General features: G+C 37.4%; 1 long non-coding RNA gene across 3 annotated transcripts in view; it reads right to left on the bottom strand.

The window, feature by feature from the left end:
• LOC125259583 overlaps positions 1 to 22,338 on the bottom strand; it is a 118,140-nt gene that overhangs the window by 71,999 nt on the left and 23,803 nt on the right. The gene's annotated exons all lie outside the window — the stretch shown is intronic.

The raw sequence follows: 22,338 nt of genomic DNA, 5'->3' as shown, positions 1-22,338 counted from the left end.
GCTTCTTCTCTTTAATTATATACTGTACCTTTATAGAAGATATATATAATATATATATATACATATTTCTTATACTAAATATTATTCATGTAATTATTGTGCACTTTATCACATATAATCATAAGTGATAAATGAAAAGCAAGCAAAATACATATACATACAGACATACACACATATACATATATATATATATATATATATATATATATATATATATATATATATATATATATATATATATATATATATATATATATGGGGGGGTATGTATGCCTGTATGAATATATGTATGTAATATGTATTTTGCATGTTTTTTACTTTTACGGAAAATAATTTTTCAGTTATTTCAGTCTTTGGTACCACAACATGTTTTCTTATAAGATTTCCAATCCAGCCCTCCAGTTGCGTTGAAGGGCTTTTAAAATGTGTGTATATTGTATCAATTCATTGTGGCCTGGCAGGGTTACATGTGCAGAAATTATGATAAATAAACAGTGGGCACTGGCAACATTATTAGAACACAAATTTTCACATGAACATAAGAATGAGCAGACTAGCACAGCATCCTCAGCCTCAACACCAACACTAAAATATCCTGCAAGACAGTATGGTGCGCTTCAGGTGCCGTGAATACCAGATTAGACTGCAAAGACTGCCATACCGTCCCAACTGTGGTGCAAACGGATCAATGGCTGCTGATGTTGACATTTATTAGGCTGTACTGAAGTTCCTGCATTGATATCGACACTCAGATGCATCACCCAAGTACCTCAAGAGGCAAGGTGTCAATAATTCTGAAGAGCATCATGACTGAATGCATGCAGCACACTGGATCACACGTCTCATGTCCGTTTTTTTCTGTTTATTTTCTTCGCACACTCACTAACTTACTGGAATTCTGTTTCATCACGAAACGCACGCAGAGTTCAAATCATCCAGCTTTTGATTCCAGCCGGTACTGTTTGCTATAAAAGGTCTTTAATGCTTTCCTTTGAAATATGGTTATGGCCCCTTTCTCGTGTCATACTCTATGTCATGGAGTCTGCTCTGGTCAGAGACATGTTATAACAAAAGAGCCAGAGGGGAAGCAGGGAAGGGAAGTGCATGGAATATGTTTTGTGTTTTTATGGAGATCATAAAACGGCTGTGGAGCAATGTTTGGGCTGAAAGGTCAGCGAAATATTTGTATTGTACTAAAATGCTTCTTTTTGGATTGTCCAATTCAGCACCTGTGTAGGATTTTATGTTCAGTAATGGTTAATTAATGCAGATGTTTGTCTAAGTGTGCATAACACTCCTCTGTGAGACAATAAGCAACAATGTCTGGTTATGCACTAAAGAAAATAGGTTAACATAGCATTTGACATAAAATCTAATGAACAATATGCAGCACGTGAACGTCCACAGCGAGGTTTCCTAAACTATAGCGTTTGAAATACTAAAATGGAGAATTCTCTGTTTTAAAAGTTAATCTAAATTGACTTTAAATTGTTTATTTGTTTAGCATTTAAAATAATTCTTAAAACATTTACAGTTGTAGAGACCCTCCCTGTAAATATTTGTATTTGGAATAATATTGCAGTGTTTTTGCTGTTTTATTTTTATTACGTTATTTGACCTAATTCTCGTCAGAAATCAGCAAAACTCATTTCAGAAAAAATCGTCAAAACTCTCTTTATCAGGGATACAACGAATTTTGTTACATTTGTTACATCTCTCGAAATTAGTTTTGTTTTGATGGTTATGTGCAGGGCAAGAAATCGCTGCTAGAAACCGCACCCTCTTTCTCCTTCCTTACCTGTGAATAAACGAACTTTCCTCATTTCCGCTCAGGACAAACAGCTTTAAGGTGAGCGTAAAATATAGCCTACAAATCCTTAGCGTTTATTCTTTGCTCCAGAAGCACTAAATTTCCCTTTTGGCTTTGTAAAATCGACTTTTTCGCACGATAAAACTTCAAGCATACTGACATTATCTGAAACTGACAACAACGCGTGTGTGCGTGGATGCATGCGTGTTAGGCTGGATGGTTATCCTCTCAGTGATTACCATTCGGTAGACACGAAAGTGCAGGCCCCTCTCGCATTCAAATCATTGCCCACCATCTTGATTGTGGAGGACAGCTTATGAGGCCCCGCAGATTGTTCGGGCTTGACAATGGATTCTTTTGTGAGGGTGTTTCTCTTTATTTCCTCAGACAATGCTTGAGGGTCCTTCTGGTTCTGCTCTCAGGAACTGTTTGCAAAGTTACACCTTACTATACCTCTCTAAACAAGTAGGCAGTATTAAACTTCTTTTCCACTCGCAAGTGGCCACTAAATGGGAGAATTTTATATGCCGTTACCGTAATGGCAGAAGCGCACTAGATATTTAACTGTATAGCCAATGTCTTCATATATGTCCTTTATATACCCACCCATCACTGAGAAAACTCGCTCAAAAATGACACGAGATATGCATATTGGTCTTGTTTGAATCATTCATAAGCGTGCGCATCAGGACAGCGCCTATGAGCAAGTGAGTGTGTGTTTACGTTAGAATTGAGCGGCCATACAGGCGCCATGTTTAGCGAGTTCCCATGCGCACCGGGCCGTAGAGATGACCTTTCCGTCCTCTGCTTGAATAGCCGCATAAGTAAAGCGCCCAGCTGGGCCTGTCTAAGCCTTCAACGTCACTTCGAAAATCGGTATGATTTCCCTGGGAAAAATCTCATAAAATCTGGAAATGTTTATGAGAGTTTTTGTGCTATAGGCTACAAAAGAACGACACCAATAAAGCAACATGCAATAATAATAATAAATAACTACATATTATTGTTATTATTATTGTTATACTATATTGATAATAGTAGGCTATTAATAAAAGAATAACAGACCTTAATTGTATTATATAAATAAGTAAGGCATTGCATCACCCATCGGTTTAGCGTCTACAATTTTGGTTTCTCAAATTTAGACTTAATGCTGCCTTATAAAGCTAGCAAACACACATACAATATACATATATTTTTCTTGCGGTCATTTTTCTTACGCTTACAAAAATAAAAATTAATGTGATTCGATTTTGTAGTAGCCATGGGCTAGTTGTCCACCATGCCTTGGTTAGCTGTACTAACGTGGCTAAAAATGGTCGTGAAAAGTCAAAAAGTGACAAAAAAGTAGACATTCAAAGTCTGTTAATGATTTAAATGTGTATGTATTAGTATACATACATATTGAAATCATAATAAGTATTAGTTAGTATAGCCTGTACTTTTTATATGGCATTGGCGGAAATTAAATCATACTTCTATCATGATGTTTTTAAAGGCGTCTTTATGATTTGTCATTAAATTAGTTGGACGCTGAGCTGCATTTCGGTTTTAGGGAAAGAAAAATGTGCATTCAGCTCGAAAAGAACTGTCACCTGGCCTTGACCCCTAAAGAGTAGCCTATTATGAGTTTGTGGTGACGCGTCTATTCGCGCGCATTTTTATACTCCACGAGTCCAACTCATGTCTCCACTGTACACAAGCTGGTGGATGCTTTAATCCCGTCCATACAGTCAGTATGACATATGCAAACATGTGTAGAAACACAACGCGCAACTATAGCCAAAGGCTGCCCGTGCAGTAGCCGTGTTCACCTTTAATGCCCTTTATAAAATTAACGCGTGTGACGTCTCTTTTTTTCTCCAATCGTTTGAGAACGGACCCTTCTAAATAACAAAACACTTTAACACGTTGTTCGTAACACCAACACTGAAGAGCATTTTTCTCACTGGAGCGCAGAGTTCAGCGCCCTGGCCGCGGAGCGCTGAGGCCCACTCCCCTCGCTCTTTGTTGGGTCTATTGTAGTGAGTGTGTGTTGGGATTGGGGGCGTAATGAGAGGGCTGCGACCCCCCGATGGGGTGGATTTGCTATCCAAAGACCGTTAGAAAGCGCCTGAATGAATTGGGACTGAATGTCATTGTAATGCAACTGAACAGCTCCTCCTTCACGCAGTTTAAGACGAGGAGGCCGCTCAACTGAGTCGGGAGAAATAGCCAACTGATGGCGTTCAGCGCACTATTTCTGTCCTTTTCTCTTCCGTCCTGTTCTCATCTTCTCCAGCTATGGACAAGTGGTCGTCGTTATCCTTCGGATTCAGGAAGGTGTTTTCCCCACTGATAAAATCCTCTAAGGGCCTCCTGTCAGAGCCGGGATTTGCGTGGCAAGATATCTAAACCCGCTGAACAAGAAACGAGGCGAATATGCGTTCAAAATCATTCCAAATACTTCGATTGAAGAAAACGGGTCTTTCTTTTGAAGCAGATATCATCCTGACCGGACCGCATTTCTGTGCTGGAATCTCAGTTTTCGTTTCGATTATAATGCATATGCATAGGCGCGACTGCTTAAAAAGATATTTATAGCTATAAATATGGTAGCTTTATTTAAACATGGACGACAACAACAGAAAACGAGGTAGGCTAATATGTATAAAAAAATCAGCCCATTATTTTAGAAAGACAAAACAACTCTGATACCTTGAAAATCTAGGACTGTTCTCGATACCCTTTGTTCCATCCACAGGGAGGTGTAGGGAAAATCCAGTCATGCCAACAATGATCATGATCACAACCGTGCTATAGGCTATCAACAAATACTTAAGAGTAATATAATTTCTTTTTGCAATCTGAAAAATGACAATAATAATTTAGCGTCAGTGTCACCCAGGTCAAAGACGCTTGTCAAAAGAAGACAGTGAGCAACATTATACTGGGGGAAATGCACATTTTAGTATTTAATCTCATACATCTCGATACGAAAATGATTCCTTGAGCAACACAACAATGCTAATATTTAACCCTAACCCTAACATGGAGGAAACAAAGTTAAGCGTCGTCGGTTAATGCGGTGTTGATGAGATAAGAGCAGAAAATGAATTGGAATCAAAAGCCACAGACAAACATGACAGTAATAAACACGAGTGGTGTTTCTATCAAATGCAGTAATGCTATAGATTGAATCAGTTTCTAACAACGTGTATTTCAATTTTACCTCCATTTTGGAACTAATGTAAACGTTTTACTATGATGAGCTTAAAGGCGAAAATATACAACCATAAACCACTGATTAAAATAATATAACTGAATCATGAAAATTGTAATACGAAATAGAAAAAGAAAGAACGAATAAAGTTGCACTTATTAACTCATATGACCAATGTTAAATATTAACGTTAATTCGTTTTTTTGTAAATAGGCTATAAACAAAAATGAAGAAAACACAGTCAAAAATATCTGCATCAGTGATGCACGTTTGCTACAATGTTGTAGCAGTAATGTCCATGGTGCAACCTAAAACCTGATTTCTCAGGGGACTTTGGTTCAAATAAACTCTAAAATCCCCAATTCTGCAGGTCAAAAACAAACATTTTCGAAAGTAATGCTTCATCATTGAACACCTCAGCATTGAACACCTTACTGACAAACTGAAACAAACGAATTTAGAATACATTCGCATCAGGTATTCTCAGTAGATTGTAGATCAAATTGGGAAAAAATGCCCCCCCTGAGAGATTAGTATGAATTGGTCTGTTTTCCATTGCATAACTGGTCGACCTATTTGCATACTAAAATTCGATTTGATTCTCTGATGATAATTATTATTTTCTCCCGCTTTTTATCAAAAATTCTTGACATATAAATGTGATTTCGCTTTTTTCTGCTAAGAAACATTGGGGCATGTGTGCTTTACTCGACTAGCCTACTTCATACAGTTTAGGACAGTCCATCAAGGGGTCTGTATATAGGGGGAAAAACAATCGAGTATAAACATGGATGCAAAAAACGTTTGTACGCGTCAAAGCAATAAAACTATTTCTGTCCATAATGCACATCGGGATGGCCGCTTCTCTTTGCAGAATGTCAGGCGCGCGCTATTTCAAGGACATCTCGCTGATGAGGCTTTGGCTAATGGGGGAGAACTTGGGCCCGGGCCATGACGTCATTATGTCCCAATGTAATCCGCTTGCGTTGAGCCCAATCAGCAGAAGGCTGCGCGTGTCTGGGACGGGAAGAGAGGACCTCTAATCCGCGAGACTGGATCAGAGAGGCTGAAAAAACACTCAGGGCAGGACCAAAAAACCGCTGCCCGAGGACGATCGAGATAAAATGGGATAGATCGGGAAGAACTGGCCCCAGTGCCTACTCGTCTCAGGATGAATTTACCGAAGGATGCTGCGGAGATTGTTTCAAATGGAGGGAAAAAGCAAGTCATCCCCAAGAACAGACTTCGAGCGCCATAGCTTCCGCAAAGTCATTGGACAGAAACGAAAACGAAAAGAGCGCTCGAGAATAGGGATATCGCTGAAATATACGTTTCGTTTTGATGCCTTCTTTCGCTGTGTTAACGTGTCTTCGCGATACAGAAGAGGAACGCTATTGTGCATCGGTGTTAAGCCGCGAAGGAGGGCGTATTTGCATAGACAAGAGGAGTCGCAGCATCTGAGCTGTGGAAACATTCCTGTTCTCACACCAGGATAGTCCATTTTTAAGTACGCCCGTACTGCGAGGGTTTTGTCCTTTTTTTTCGATATGTGACCAGTAGCATCTCTCACGTGATGCTTCCATTGCTCATTTCTTCAAATACATCAAGGACAAAGGAATCAGAGCGCCGATTTAAAGATTGAATGAAGAAACCAGGGGACCCAAAGCAAGATATTTTGCTGCTTTGATTTATTTATTTTTTTTACCCCGAAGGAAAATGGTATTGAGCGCAAGAGTAAACGCTCTGTATCGATTGACTTTTTTTCCATTGTGTAATGGTGCATCTGTTTTTAAACTGCAGTAACAACCGTATCAGATATGTACAAACCACTTGAAGACTAAAGTGGATGGTAAGGTGTTAGGTCGCCTCGTAGTGCAAATTTGTTTAGCTCGCGTGCACGAGTATTAATACTGATTCATTTGCTAAAACAGTGTTGTAGTAAAAGTGTTGAGTGTTATAGGCTAACACTCTCTCAGAAGCTCATGGTTAGGTTACATGTGCAAGTCAAGGCGCGAAATTTGAGTGTCAAATGAGACTGGAGAGGCTTTGCTTAAGACCACTGGGCTGCTGTGTGGTCTTCTCAGAGTTCTCGCTCTGCGTGTTCACAGCGGACCTTGATTTAATGTCCATACAATTAAGGCACGCGGTGAATGCCAAGAGAAGAATCTCTCCAGCAACGAGCTTTCGTAAATACAGTTAGCCAACTGTTCAACACAGGAATCAAGGCACGAAAGAGGGTGAGGTGCAGTAGCCTATAGGCTACTTAAAGCGTTCGCGTTCAGAACATCGTTCATTGTGAGCAATGAATTAAGTTTATAGCTAACTAATAGTACATTTAGAATAAGCACATATAACGTGTAGAAAAGTGGCATTTTCGTTTTCTGAAATGTCAATGGAATTTCCAACTAAATAAAGTAATAGACATTTGAGGCCTCATTGCGACTGCATAGATTAATAGGAAAATGCATCCTACTGTTGAGATTTTAAAAGGGGCGGGGGGTGCTCTAATGAAAATAAAATGTTCGATTGTTCTGACTTCACTTTCAGAGCAGTTTATTTGACTAACTCTTTCTGCGTAATCACTGTCACTTTGTGTGGACAGTTTAACCCTGCAGACGATAATGTTGGACACTGAAAGAAAACGCATGGTTTCACAGCCGAAGATAATCTGAAGCATTTATATGCTCTCATCCAAACGGACCTGCTTCAGCTGCAAAGTGACGTGAATTTAGCTTGATGTTACTGGACGAGGGCGCCATCTATTGGGCACATTATCGATGTCTTGTCAGTCTATACAAGTGAGGGATAATATGCTCCGCTGTACTGATAATTAAATCAAATCAAATTTTACACACTGTATTTTGTTCCGTCTTAAAATAGGCCTACTTCTTATTCTTAAGAAACCAGAGAGACTAAACTGTAACTATCTACTACGTATATAGGGTACACGGTAGGCTATTTTATAAAAAAAATATCTTTGGATGCTTTGTGGATGGTTTCTTTGGCTTAACATAATTTTAACTCAAATTTCAATTTATAATCCACAGCTCAAAAACTATTGTCTAACGCATAAAATGGCGCTGCACTTACCTTCAACAAAACCCAACGCTATCTGTCAACGCAACCTCTGGAATGATCAGCTACAAAACACTGTTAAATTCAAATCTGAATCTACAAATGTTTATCAAAGTAAAATGTCAAAAATAGATTAAGCTCTCTGTTTTTGTTTTCCAGTATCTTACACCAATCTAACGACCAAACGTCACCTATTTTTCTTTTATTTAGGGGGTTAGTTAGATATAAACGATGAAATGCAGAACCATATTAATCTTATGTTGCATTACAAAATACTTTTTGAAATTACATTCATTTTAAGTAGGACGATGTTCCGTTTAACAATTACGAATGGACTACTAATGCGTAAAATGCAACACACTCTCATGGCAATTCTTATTTTACATTTTGGCGATTTGGTGGAGAATTAGTATACATTCATACGATCTCATTCGTCGGTTTTGTCTTCTAAAAATCGTAGGAATTCATACGAAATTACCAACTCGTAAAATAGTCACTTTTTCCTCATGAGATCTGGGTAAAATGTGTTCGAAGGATTAATGAACCCAATTCCCAATGATTTTACACACATGCAGTGTTAGGCCTACCAAGTATTTGTTTTTTTCTTGTAGATATGCAACTAACTAAAATTAGATATTTTGCACAGATCTCTACATCGTCAGAAATATGACTACTGCACATGTACAGAAGATACCTGAATTTCTACACACGTAAGTAACAGCTTTCAGATAAACAAGATCTTCTGTTGATGTTCTTGGCTCATTGTGTTGCAACTTCTATAAATAAATATGTATAATCAGGTTTTGTTTGTTTGTCTGTTTCTTATCTTAAACTGTCAGCTAAATGACTGCATTATTGTTGTGCTGTATGTGGTTACGGCAGGGCACAAAGGCCTAAATAAACAGCTCCATTAATACAAAATGATTTAATTATTATTAGAAACTGTTTTTAACCTAAATAGCTCCTTAAAACTGATGCTTCAAAATTGAAGAAAAGCGTGGCAGCAAAAAACAAAATACGACGCAATTGTACCGGAAGAGCTTAACGACCTGATAAAAGTAGTTATGGCCATGCAGCATTAAGTAAAGGTATTTTTATGATAATTTGTTGTGTCCGTTTTGATTTTGTCTAATCTTACTGATGTGATCCTTAAAAGCTGAAGTGTGTAAAAGCTGAAGTGCGCCACTAACTTCATAAAACGGAATTGCAAAAATAATGACCGTTTTAAACAGGTGTCTTAAACACTCCCATATGCCATCGGTAGTCCCGCCCCAAATCACACCATTAGCGTGTTTCAATGGACAAACTACTGAATCATGTGACTAAAGTGTGTATAAAGTGTAAAGGTATACTTTTATTTAAATTGCATTTCATTTCAATCAATAATCTAAAAATGTTAAATCATAAAATAAATTAAAGCCTACACATGATCGAAGAAATAACTAAATAAACGAAACGACTCAATGTTCTTTCTCCATATTACTCAAAATTCTTTTCATTGGCAAAATAAGTCAAAAGGGCCTTGGTGGCCTCAGGTCTTAAGTATTCAGTTTAATAAATTATAATCAGGCTGAAAAGAGAACATATTAAGAAGATACATTAAACAATCCCCAGTCAGGAAAATTTAAAGTATTTACAACGTTACGCAAAGAAACAATGTTAAAGATAAGTTAGAGAGATAACGCTCAACAATATCCTTATCGGGAAGGTTTTTTTGTTTTGTTTTGTTTTGTTTTGACTTTACACTTTTGGGGGCAACCTAGCCTACTTATTAAGCTTTTATATGAGAAAATATTGTAACATAAAACACACATCACCTTTAAGAAAATGTGATAAGCTGCCAAATATATGCGGCGATATTTGGGGCATGAATCAGGACCATGGAGAGCTCCGGGTGTGTGCGCTCGACACTTGCTCGAGCAACCCCTTTAAAATTACAGACAATGACAATATCAATGCATGCATTAATGTTGATGTTTTATTATAGTTACATACTACAAATTCATGCCATGGAGAAAGAAACAAAGGCACATTTAGTGCTAAATATGCTATATGTAACATTGCCGCCTAGCGGGATAGAGCTATACTTGAACTGATGGGCCTCTATTATTGAGGCGAAATACGAGCCCGCTGCTCAAAGGAGACACACCACCGATCGACCACAGAGGTGTGAAATCCTCTCAAACACCAGTTACAAGTTAACAGCCCGTGAGCTTTACAGCTGACGCGTATATCTAAGCGCTTTCTAAACAGCTTACATATCAGTTCAACTAATCGCCTTTGGATAAAACGCGTCTGCTTAAGAACAAGTTGACAAGTGTTTCAAGCAATTTGAGGATATTCTCTTTCTCAAACTGCACCGTACATTTCGCTGCACACAAACACTTGCATTTTCAAGTCTCGTTTCCTGTTAAATGAGATTTTTAAATTGCTTATCCACAAACCAACCTTCTTGATATGGCCTATGAAAAATAAAGACAGGGAAACTGTTTTTAAACGTAATGCACTGTAAAAGCGAACAATTGGATCAACTTTAAAAAATTACTTCAATTGGTAACACCTAAAAAAATTAAGTTTTCTCAACTTAGTTTATACTTATCAATTGAATTTTACTAGGTCAATCACACTATATTATTTGAGCTTGTTCAAACCTATTATTTACGTCAGTCTAACTTAATTTTACCACATTCCAACTTAAATGTGTTAATTTTGCCCAAATCATTTTTTTTTTTTAAATTGCTTGCCAAAAAAAAAAAAAAAAAAAAAAAAATCTTTATTTTGTTTTTGGCAGAGGCTTCACTTTAAATGCACAAAGTTTTGGCCAGTAAAAAAATAGAGAAATTATTTAATTTTTTTATTCAGGAAGAAAAAACGAAAATTAGTAACAGGCCGGCAAAAAGCCGTATGCCATACTGAAAAAGTTTGTAAATGGAAAACACTTTGGTGCGTGAGCTCAAAAAAGCTTGGCCTGAATAAAAATATAAACCCTATGTTGTGGGGGAAAACATGTCCCTACAAGAATGGTAATACCAGAAATCTTCAACCTTGTGGGGACATTTTTAGTCCCCATGAAGGATTAAAACAGCATAAATAATAAAGAATGGTGTTTTTGTGAAAATGTAAAAATGCAGAAAGTTTTCTGTGATGGGTATAAATTTAGAGGTAGGGTTAGGGGATAGAATATACAGTATGTACAGTATGAAAATCATTATATAGAAAGTTCCTATAAAACATGGAAACCCAAAGTATGTGTGTAGGCTATGCGACATGTCCCATGCTGTAGTAGTAAATAAAAAAAAAATTAAAAAAAGTTACCAGCATCAGCCACCTGAGGTCAGCATTACCCTGGAAAAGCTTCTATTACTCGTGACTGGATAAGTCTTCAGTGACACATGACAAAGACTTCTAATGCAGGGGTGTAGCCATCATTTCAGAAGTGAGGGGGGCAGAAATGTCAGGTGTAATACCAATTTTAATCTGACCTTTGTCTAATTGACAGATTTTATTATTTTATTTATCTCATCTCTTGTGTTTAGTTTGGTAAGAAATCAAATACACTGCTATTCAACTGCTAATCGCTAATATCTATTTTTTTTTCTAATGCATTAAATGCATTAAAAACTGTATAAACCTTTTGCATTCCATGCAGTGTCTGTTTGGACCCAGTGGAACGCAAGCTTAAAAAAACAGTCACAACTTAATATTTTTCAACTTTGAATTCTCTCTATTGTATAAGGCACTATAGAAATAAAAGTGACTTGACTGGAGATGCAGTATATATTTACAAAATAAAAAGAAATGCAAGGGTGAAAAAATAGTGATCAAATTAGGTATATTTACGCTATAAACAGAAATGCATGAGGGTTAAAATAATGTATTTCTTTGAGTTTTGATTTCTAAGTACTGCTTAAGTGTTTTCACACTTGATCATTGGGTGTAGGTAATCAGGAAATGATTGTGGCAATTAAATGGCAATGAATGATGTGTCTAATGTTGAAACTTTTTGCAAAAACATGCAACTATATTGAGTAATTTGTACAAATAACAATTTAGTTGTATGAACAAAAGAAATTCATGTGAAGCTGACAAAATTTCTTGGAGTAAATACAAATCTAATGCAGTCCCATGCAAAGCATGCAGATCCACTGCCCAGTTTGTCGTCACATTCATTTGTGCGTTTCACTCAGCAATGTTAAGTTGACTGAACAAACACTTAACATAGGTGTGATTGGCAAAGGACAAAAAAGCAGGAAACTATAAGGTGCACTTACCATGGGGGCAGGGCTTTGTTATGGGGAGGGGCTTTGGGAGGGGCGTGGCTTGCTTTTGTACTGTTTTTTTATGATAAAGTTATGTAAAATAACTGCTTACTGCTGCAAAACAGACAACTCTGCTAATGCTAACTTAATTCTATATAAACTATTAGGGGTGTGACGAGACCGGTATCTCACGAGACGAGACTCGAGATTGAGTTCACAAGATGAGACAAGATGGCGAAATACACGACTAGAAAAAATATTCTGCAGGTGTATTTGAAATGTTTTATCTAATCATCTTGTAATGAATGTCATTCAGTTCTACTTTCCGAGTATGAATTATCATATGCAGTAAAAGACAACAATACTCAAGTACTGTAAAAGGTTTTGACACAAACTCAACTGACTGACTTCTCTCCTTTTATGATTTCAGTCTCTTCAGACCTTACTGTACATGATTTATGAGCTTCAACAACTTTTGACCTCCCAACTGAACTCCTTTCCACAAACTGATCATAGAAATAAAACAGTATAAATGAAAATGGTAACACTTTACAATAAGGTCTCATTTATTAACATTAATGTATTAACCAACATCAACTAACAATGAGCAATATCTTTGCTACAGTATTTATTAATCTTTGTTTATGTTAGTTAATAAAAATAGTCATTCATTGTTAGTTCATGATAGTTCACAGTGCATTAACTAATGTTAACAAATGAAACCTTATTGTTTGTGCTTAATAAGATTAAGAGAAAACTGTTATTCATTTTTATGGGAACACTTTACAATAAGTGCAACCATAATCACACTCTCTCAATATTCAAAGTGCAAATAAGACCAAATTTTTCTTTGATACAGAGCTAAGAGATGGTTACAACTACACTGCCCAGCCTAAAATAGCTTTCATATTGAGAGATATCTGCATTCATCAGGGAGCGCTTTCAAAATGCGGGTATTTAAATCGCGTTTGAATGCGCGCTCGCGTTTACTTTCACTTTCGTGATCGCGCGTAACTCTGTGAATGTGGAGTATCGGCGACCGTTATCCAACTGAATTAAATGTTTTTTTTTATTTAAATACAAAGCAAAACGACAGTGGAGGCGTAATGTAAACGTAGCGGTGGCATATTCTTTCTAATCATCCTAACACTCTGTCATGGCAATATCACGAGACTACTTTTCGCCTCGATGAGAAATCTCGTCACAATTTAGTCTCGCTCGTCACACCCCTATAAACTATATAACAGCATAGGCCTATTAGTTACTAGCCTAAACTGGACGGAGACACGGAGCGCCCTGTAACTCACTGACCTGCCTGCGTTCACAGTTCACATGGTGCAGATGGGAGGGAGAACGGCTGACTACACAGTTTATGGGAATAAATTGTGTATTTCCCTCACAATTGTCACAAAAACTCACTAGTCTGTACACTGTCTGTCTGGTCTCTGCGCGTTGCTTTGCGAGATCATGCGTAGATGGTTGGGCGCGGTTGGGTGTGTGCGCATTCATAACGGTGCGCGTACACTTTGAACTTCAATCGTGACAAATGATTGGACTACTTGCGGAGTGACATGACGACATGAATCAGAGGCACAAAAAACGTTGACAGCGGTGAGCGGTCATTATGTTTACCAATACTCAACCCATCGCAACCCTGACACCCCACCCCCAATTTTTTTTGCATAATTTACGAGAGCATCATTTTCAGGTCGGAAAAGCCGGATTTCCGGATTTTTCCGGAAGAATCACACCCCTGACTTAAGTAAAGCTTACTCATTACTCAATGCTCATTTTTAGTATAAACAACTCAGTTAAATTAAGTTGATGTAGTTACATGAATGTGAACATGGATGATTTGAATGAAACTAAGAACAGTGAAAGTTCATTTTCTGAGTGAAGTTTAACAATTGCAAATTGAGATTAAAGAAGATAATGTGCTTGCACTACTGCAAAAGCCAGCATAATGCAAGAAAATATATTTTTTTATCAATATTTAAGAGAAATTTAATCTAGATATATCATTAGATATAATTTATAAGAACATATAATAAGAGAATTACCAGTATGAACGCCATTGACTTCAATGGAGTAATTATATTTATTTTAAACTTGTCACTCATGACTGCTCAAAACAGTCTAAATTTATGAAACCTACATGGTTTATCAATAGGTGGCAGCAAAGTGATATGTGGACTGCAAACCCTTTTTCCTTTTTCAAATTTAGATTGTTTGGTCTATGAACTTTTGCTCTAAACTTTTGTTTTTGTCATTTTACTTTAATTTCAGAATTATTGTGTGTGCATGCATAAGCATGTTTATAAACAAAATGCAGCCCCAGTGGGAAGGACAAAATGCTGCGTTCACACCAAACGCGAATAGAGCGTCAAATTCGCGTCTACCGCGTCTAGTTTGCCGCTTGAACATTTTAAATGCATTCGCGCGTCTAGAGCGAAATAGACGCGCGTAAAAAACAAGAGTTTGAAGCGAAATTGACGCGCGTCCGAGGCGAAATCCGCTTCTTGTGGGAGGGACAAGTGCTAGGCGGTTGTCTGTTTGCAAGATGGCTGATGTTGATCGTGCGTTCATCGAGAGAGCTACCGCTTTGTATTTGCTCTGGAGAGCAGAACAGCGGCGTAGAGGTCAGCGTCGCGGGAAGGCTGCGGGTCGATAAACGTGTAACGTTACGTGACTCAAAAGTGAAATGTGTATTTACAACTTACCAGGTAGCCCAATCTCCTCACCGACACTCTTCCAAGCGAGGTCCTTTTTATTCCTGTCTGAAGTATGAACTTGTGTCATAAATCTCTGGGTGACTGCTCACTGATAATATCAGTCGTTCCTCCATTTTGTATGAGTGACTCCGGGCGGGCCTGCCGCCACAGCAGCAAGCAGGCTCCTGATTGGTTAACGCGGCGCGAATTTACGCCAAAGTTCAAATTTTTCAACTCGGGCGTCAGACGCGAATTCGCGTCAAACGCTAAATGCACAAAAAGCACCATTCGCGCGTAACGCTCAATTCGCGTCATTCGCGCGAACCAGACGCGTGAATGAGGCGAATTCGCGTCTTTCGCGCCGCGCTAAACGCCTCATTCGCGCCGCGAGACCTCCAGACGCGCGTAAACGCGTCTTTACATTGACGTAACATTGAAATCATTCGCGCCAGACGCTCTATTCGCGTTTGGTGTGAACACAGCATTAGTGTAGGAAAGAGGTTAAATGTATTAAATATATGTATAAATGTATGTGACCGTTTCCTAAAGTCCCCCTGTAGTCAATAATTTTATCCCTTAAAACTAATCTTTGATCACCAAAATGACATATTTAAACATTGTTTCCTGTGAAAAAAAAATTTCTTCATGCCTTAAAATGCCTTGAATTTAACTCCACAACCATGCCTCATTTAATATACATGGATCTATGAATATGCAAATTAGCCCCACCTCCACTCACTCAAGCCAGCTCAGAGATCCACATGGTCAACTTACTGAGGTAAACACTGCACAATGGTATCGCTCACAACATCGGACAGCAGCACATTATTAGCTGTTTGATAACAAGCAAAAGCTTATGATCAGCCTTTGCTTGACTATGTTATCAAACAGCTAATAATGTGTTGCTAATGTTACACAAACCATGTTCCCATTCACCATGTCAGAGTCAGTGCCTTCTAACAATCAGTATCCTTACAAACACTTTGAACAACTCAGAACGTCAGTGGAGAAAGACATATATTCATCATAACATCATAGTATACATCATACACCCACCATTGCTAAATCTACATGATTTTTCATATCAACAGAAAAATATACCTGGCTTCTCTCGAGACTAGTTCGCTGTTAATGATATGCTAAAGCCCACCTGCACATTGACGTGATTGGTTACAAGGTAGTTTCCACCAGCGGGTCATGATTACGACTGTGGGTCTTTTTTTCACTGCAGTTTTAAGGAGAAAATACTCAGTAATGGTGTTGACATATGGATTTACACATGGTTGTCTTAAAGCATATTAAAGGTCCCGTTCTTCGTGATCCCATGTTTCAAACTTTAGTTAGTGTGTAATGTTGTTGTTAGAGTATAAATAAAATCTGTAAAATTTTAAAGCTCAAAGTTCAATGCCAAGCGAGATATTTTATTTAACAGAAGTCGCCTACATCAAACGGCCAGTTTGGACTACATCCCTCTACTTCCTTCTTTAATGACGTCACTAAAACAGTTTTTTGACTAACCTCCACCCACAGGAATACACAAGAGTTGCGTTTGTAGAGTGTGTTTGTCGCCATGTCGTCGAAACGCTGTTATTTTCATCCCGCAGTCCAATCACCGGGTCTGATTCCGGCTCAAATTGATAGGGTAAAATTAAAGACATGTTTACAATAACACTGAGCGCACGCATCTCCACGTTATGGTAAGAGGCGTGACCTTTCCGGGCAAGGTTCGCTAAGCTGCTGTCGAATCACAACACAGGAACCACTGGCACAATCAGAACTCGTTACGTATTTCTGAAGGAGGGACTTCATAGAACAAGGAAGTCATCAGCCCGTTTTTATGACAGTGGAAACAGCGGTATACAGATAAGTAAATTATGTGAAAAACACTATAAACACAATCAAAGCTTCAAAAAAACATGAAAAACGGGACCTTTGAAAACACCACACAGGCATATAAACAACATTAAAAACTTGATTTTCACCAAAGGGAATCTTTAAGTTTTAAGACAGGATCACTCCAAATATTAGGCTACCGTTTTACCAGTTTGAATAATTCATAAATGTCCCTTTTCAAACCTATGGTCTTATTTATATTTGCTTTATGAATAATACAAGGTGTTTTCGACTTTTTTAAAACATATCTATAATAATAAATTAAAAAAAGCAATTAAAACTTTAATAAAAAATATAGCAAATGAGCAATTGTTGAAAGAAAACTGATGGTGGGGCAATGAAATTGGTGGTAGGACAAGAAAAAATCTAAACTACTGGCCCAACTGTGACAGCAGAAGAAAAAAAAACTTATTGTTGAGACCTAAAATGCAGAGTAAAAAAAAGTATAAGAATAAAGGTAATCATTTGGATTTCTCTTTCAGAATATTGCATAATCCCACATCTCTATAATGGGCATTTTAAGATTTTAGAAATTAGAAAATTAGAAAGTGTTTCATTATATTTCTCAGTGAAATATTAAAATATTGTTGAAATTTTCAACATTACAAATGTGTTCACAGTAAGAAATCTTGCTTGTCCCTTCACAGCTCTTTACACATCATAGTATGAGTACATACAGTATACTTTACTCCTACACTGACTGTACTTCAAACACACTGATTACAAATACAGAGCATCACAAGCAGTGCAGTGGGTCAGTGAAGCAGACCACAGCTGTGTGTGTGGGGTGATGATGATATCACAGCCTTTGACCTGTTACCCAACAGCATACACACATACATCACATTATAAATGAGTATCATTTTACTACACTGATGCTGCTACAAAATCCAAGCACAAAACTCTTGTATCACACGCTTGTCAAACAACTTGTTCTACCTTTTCTCCTCTCCCTATTTTTTCCTTCATAGCCGTGGTGGTTCGGTAAGATAGAAATACAATTTTGAGTATGAAATGACAGCATTTTCTTCTGTGACAATGTGAACCTCTCCCAGGGCGAGAGAACATTGCGCACATTCAAGGACCTGGGAACATTATGCAACACATTACAATTCAACCTGACTGCCAGAGAGAAAAAGAGATGGGGAGAAAAACAGAGAGAGAAAGAAATTGAACAGGCATTATGTGAGAAGAATGACAATAAAGTGAAATGGACAACCGGATCTAGAATTATGAGCACAACCTCTAAAAGCTGAATTCAATTTCATTACCAAAGTCATAATTAAAAAAACAAAAAAAAAAATAAAAAAATCACACTCAAACTGGTGAAATTATTAAAGGTGATAGAGAGGATTTTTTCGTCGACTGAGAATCCAAAGACTGTTACTGAGTTTTTGAAATGAGCGCATGCGTAAGAACAACCCCCCTCCTTCACAACACATTTCAAAGGAACGCCTCCCAAAACTCGTAAACACTCGTATTGGAACACGAGTGTTTACCACCGGCATTCGCTGTGTCATGTTTTTTGGATTCATTATGTCGGACTCACCGCAGGGAACTCATAATCTGCAGTTGTTACTCCTGTCTCCTGACAAAAACATTGCATGCGGCGCCTGTAGAGTGTGGAAAGTTACTGGAGAGCGCAGCCGCGCTCGTCTCTCAAAAGGAACATCACAGCAGTGATTGACAAGCCAGAGGGCCAATCGTTTACGCGATGATCGCGTAAACGATTGGCTGCTGTTTTTAAGGCCCTACCTCGTGCACAGATGATGTATATTAATATTATTACTTTCAGTGCACCTAATAAATAGTCTTTTATCAGTTAGTAAAGACAGTTTCAAGTAATATTGCAAAAATGTATAAACAAAACATCCTCTTTAGCACCTTTAAGCAAATTGACTGTCTGTGAATTTCAGACTGTCTAAGAACAGTACTTTTTCCTCCAGCTTGCAGGAAATGCTCATGCTTCTCCCCAGCTGAGATGTCATTGCTGTGTTTCCTGTCTCAGTTTGGGGAAGACCAGACCATCTGTCTCTGTCTGGCCCGGGCCACCACACTCTCCTGTAAACATACACACGCTGCCATACTGGGCTTTTGCAAAGAGGAACACATTCAGAAATCACATTTATAGATAAGCATGATGGGAAGATGAAGTGTAAGGCTGTACTTTTAACCTAGAACACTGTACTACTACTATACTTGGTCAACACAGGTTCTTTTCCTGTTTTAGCTTTTATGACTGTCTGTACCCTTGTCTGTTAGTCTAAATATATTATTTGTTTTATAAGCAGAGGGAGACAGACCGAGAAAGAGAGAGTTTAGCTAACAAAGAAACCATAGATAGTTGCATAATCATTTCACTCCTAGGGGCTTTAGCACAAAAAGGGTCTCAAAATAAATGGAACAATCTGTTTGAACATATTCTCTGAAACGCTGCCCTGACTGAACCAAATATAGCATTATAGCGGGTTACAATCTTCGTATCATGTAATTAGCATCTGATGTGCAGGGGGCAGGCTTTAATTACAGTCAGATGCATATACAACACACAAACAATGCGATCGGTTTATATAGATTTATTGCGTGAGCGGACTTTCACTCGTTCGATTACGCTCTCATTTTTGTCAGAGCCAAACAAACAAATGAGGAAATACCAGGAAAGAGTCAAACTGTTACTCAACACGCAGTCAATAATGCCTCAGAGGTTATTGGTCATTTACACAACTCAGGGTCAATAAAGTTGACTGAAGAGTGGTCGTTTATCCACCTGTTTCTGTCATGGAGTCGGAGGAGGTGAATATGGGCCCTTCTTCACACTAAGGGAGTGTGGGGTCAGTTTTAACATTGCCAGATGATCCAATCAGCAACAAGCGTGAGTGATGTCACTCACTTTGAAGTCTTTCTTGGTGAGACATTTGCAGACTTAACGTGCTGTCGGAATTATTGTGAATACGAGTTTCGAAATTGGACATGAATACATGAATACTCGTGTTTCTGAATTGATAATGTGACTGGTATTCTTTATTAGTTTTTTCTATAATAGTGACATTGCCTTGTCTTGTCGTTTAAGTAGTACATACTTACATAAATGAATAACCATTTGAAGCATATTGTATGTTTTATACACAGCGAAAATAGCCTGTATTTGACCTAAATTCCAGAATCATCAGCAAGCTGACTAGCGTGAATGTTTATATGGTTTTCAACGAATGGGATGTTAAATATCATTGTGGCTTTAAAGGTAGGGTAGGAAATTTCAGAGAGGCTAGCAATAGCAAGCTAGCTTTGTCTTCAAAGCCACGCCTCCTCCAAAACACATGAATGCGCACAGCCAGAGCAGAGTCTGTAAAGTGTCATAAGAGACTGTGTTAAATTACCTTGTGTCTCAAACCACATTACATTACAATAATAATGAGCGTAAACAACTTCAGACAACTTCCTGACTGCTGCAGATTAACTGTGGCGTTGATAGTGTTGACATAGAAGTGCATAAATCCGAGTCTGAGGACGTGAACAGCTCCGGGTAGAATGTAACGGGTTGCCATCTCGTAATTATGTGAACGCAGCATAAGCTTATTGTTTTGGTTTAGGAGGAACTGTAAAAAAGGTGGCTGCTATTTGTTTGTGGTGCTCGGTGACTGTCGCCTACAACTCTGCTTAGCCTCATGAAACGTGCTGATGACGTGTGATGTCTGCGCGAGCAGGGTATAGAAATACATATGTTGACAGGCAGGTAGGACACCCCATCATTGCATTCAATCCCGACATTTTTTTGGTCCTGAGACTTCCACAGAAGATATACAGTACAGTCCAAAGGTTTGGAACCACTAAGATTTTTAATGTTTTTAAAAGAAGTTTCGTCTGCTCACCAAGGCTACATTTAATTAATTAAAAATACAGTAAAAAACAGTAATATTGTGAAATATTATTACAATTTAAAATAACTGTGTACTATTTAAATATATTTGACAAAGTAATTTATTCCTGTGATGCAAAGCTGAATTTTCAACATCGTTACTCCAGTCTTCAGTGTCACATGATCCTTCAGAAATCATTCTAATATGCTGATTTGCTGCTCAATAAACATTTATGATTTTCAATGTTGAAAACAGTTGTGTACTTTTTTTTCAGGATTCCTTGATGAATAGAAAGTTCAAAAGAACAGCATTGATCTGAAATACAAAGCTTCTGTAGCATTATACACTACCGTTCAAAAGTTTGGGGTCAGTAAGATTTTTATTTTTATTTTTTTGAAAAGAAATTAAAGAAATTAATACTTTTATTCAGCAAGGATGCATTAAATCAATCAAAAGTGGCAGTAAAGACATTTATAATGTTGCAAAAGATTAGATTTCAGATAAACACTGTTCTTTTGAACTTTCTATTCATCAAATAATCCTGAAAAAAAATATTGTACACAAATATTTTGTACAATTGTACACATTAAATGATTTCTGAAGGATCATGTGACACTGAAGACTGGGGTAATGATGCTGAAAATTCAGCTTTGCATCACAGGAATAAATTACTTTGTGAAATATATTCAAATAGAAAACAAATTGTAATATTTCACAATATTACTGTTTTTTACTGTATTTTTAATTAAATAAATGTAGCCTTGGTGAGCAGACGAAACTTCTTTTAAAAACATTAAAAATCTTAGTGGTTCCAAACTTTTGGACTGTACTGTATGTAAGCTACATGTTTTAATATTTAGACCATTTCTATTATTTATTACTATCAGGATGTGAAGAGAGTTTCAACCAGTATAACAAAAAGTGTTTTTAATAAACAAATTGCCTACCCTAATAAGATTTTCCCAATAAATAGGCAAGAATAAAACCTGGTGTCCTCTATTATTCCTGTTCTTTCTAACAACAAAGCATTTGCTTGCTTTTACGCAACAAGCTCATAGGCGTAATCATGACTTCAGAAGTGGAAAGTAGGAAATTTCTGATAGCAAGTGAAGGCAGCACAGTGAATAGATCAAAATATAGTAAGAAATACACTGTCATTTAAGAAACTTTTATTAAATGAAATTAAGAATAAGAGAAACTATTTTCTCTCAAATATTGCACAAGACATGTGTGGGTAATTTCACTGTCTGCATGTAACAATCAAAATCAAATCATACATTTAAAATGTTATTTAAAATAGTGGTTCCTTCATTGTGCAACAGAAGAGTTGTAACATTTCACTTGCTTGAAATAATCCATTTAAAATATCCTCAGAGAAATATTTGGTCAGTATATATGTGGCTTTGTATGACATAAAATTGTGATTTAGAGTATTTTGTTCACGAGATGTATGACAAAAAGTTTATATTTATAGTAGCTATTACAATAATGTAAGCATATATAACATGTAAAGAGTTTGAGATTATTTTAC

This window comes from Megalobrama amblycephala, linkage group LG24, assembly GCF_018812025.1.
Source record: "Megalobrama amblycephala isolate DHTTF-2021 linkage group LG24, ASM1881202v1, whole genome shotgun sequence".
In the NCBI taxonomy this organism is placed as follows: domain Eukaryota; kingdom Metazoa; phylum Chordata; class Actinopteri; order Cypriniformes; family Xenocyprididae; genus Megalobrama; species Megalobrama amblycephala.
This window is presented reverse-complemented; position numbering and strand designations above follow the sequence as displayed.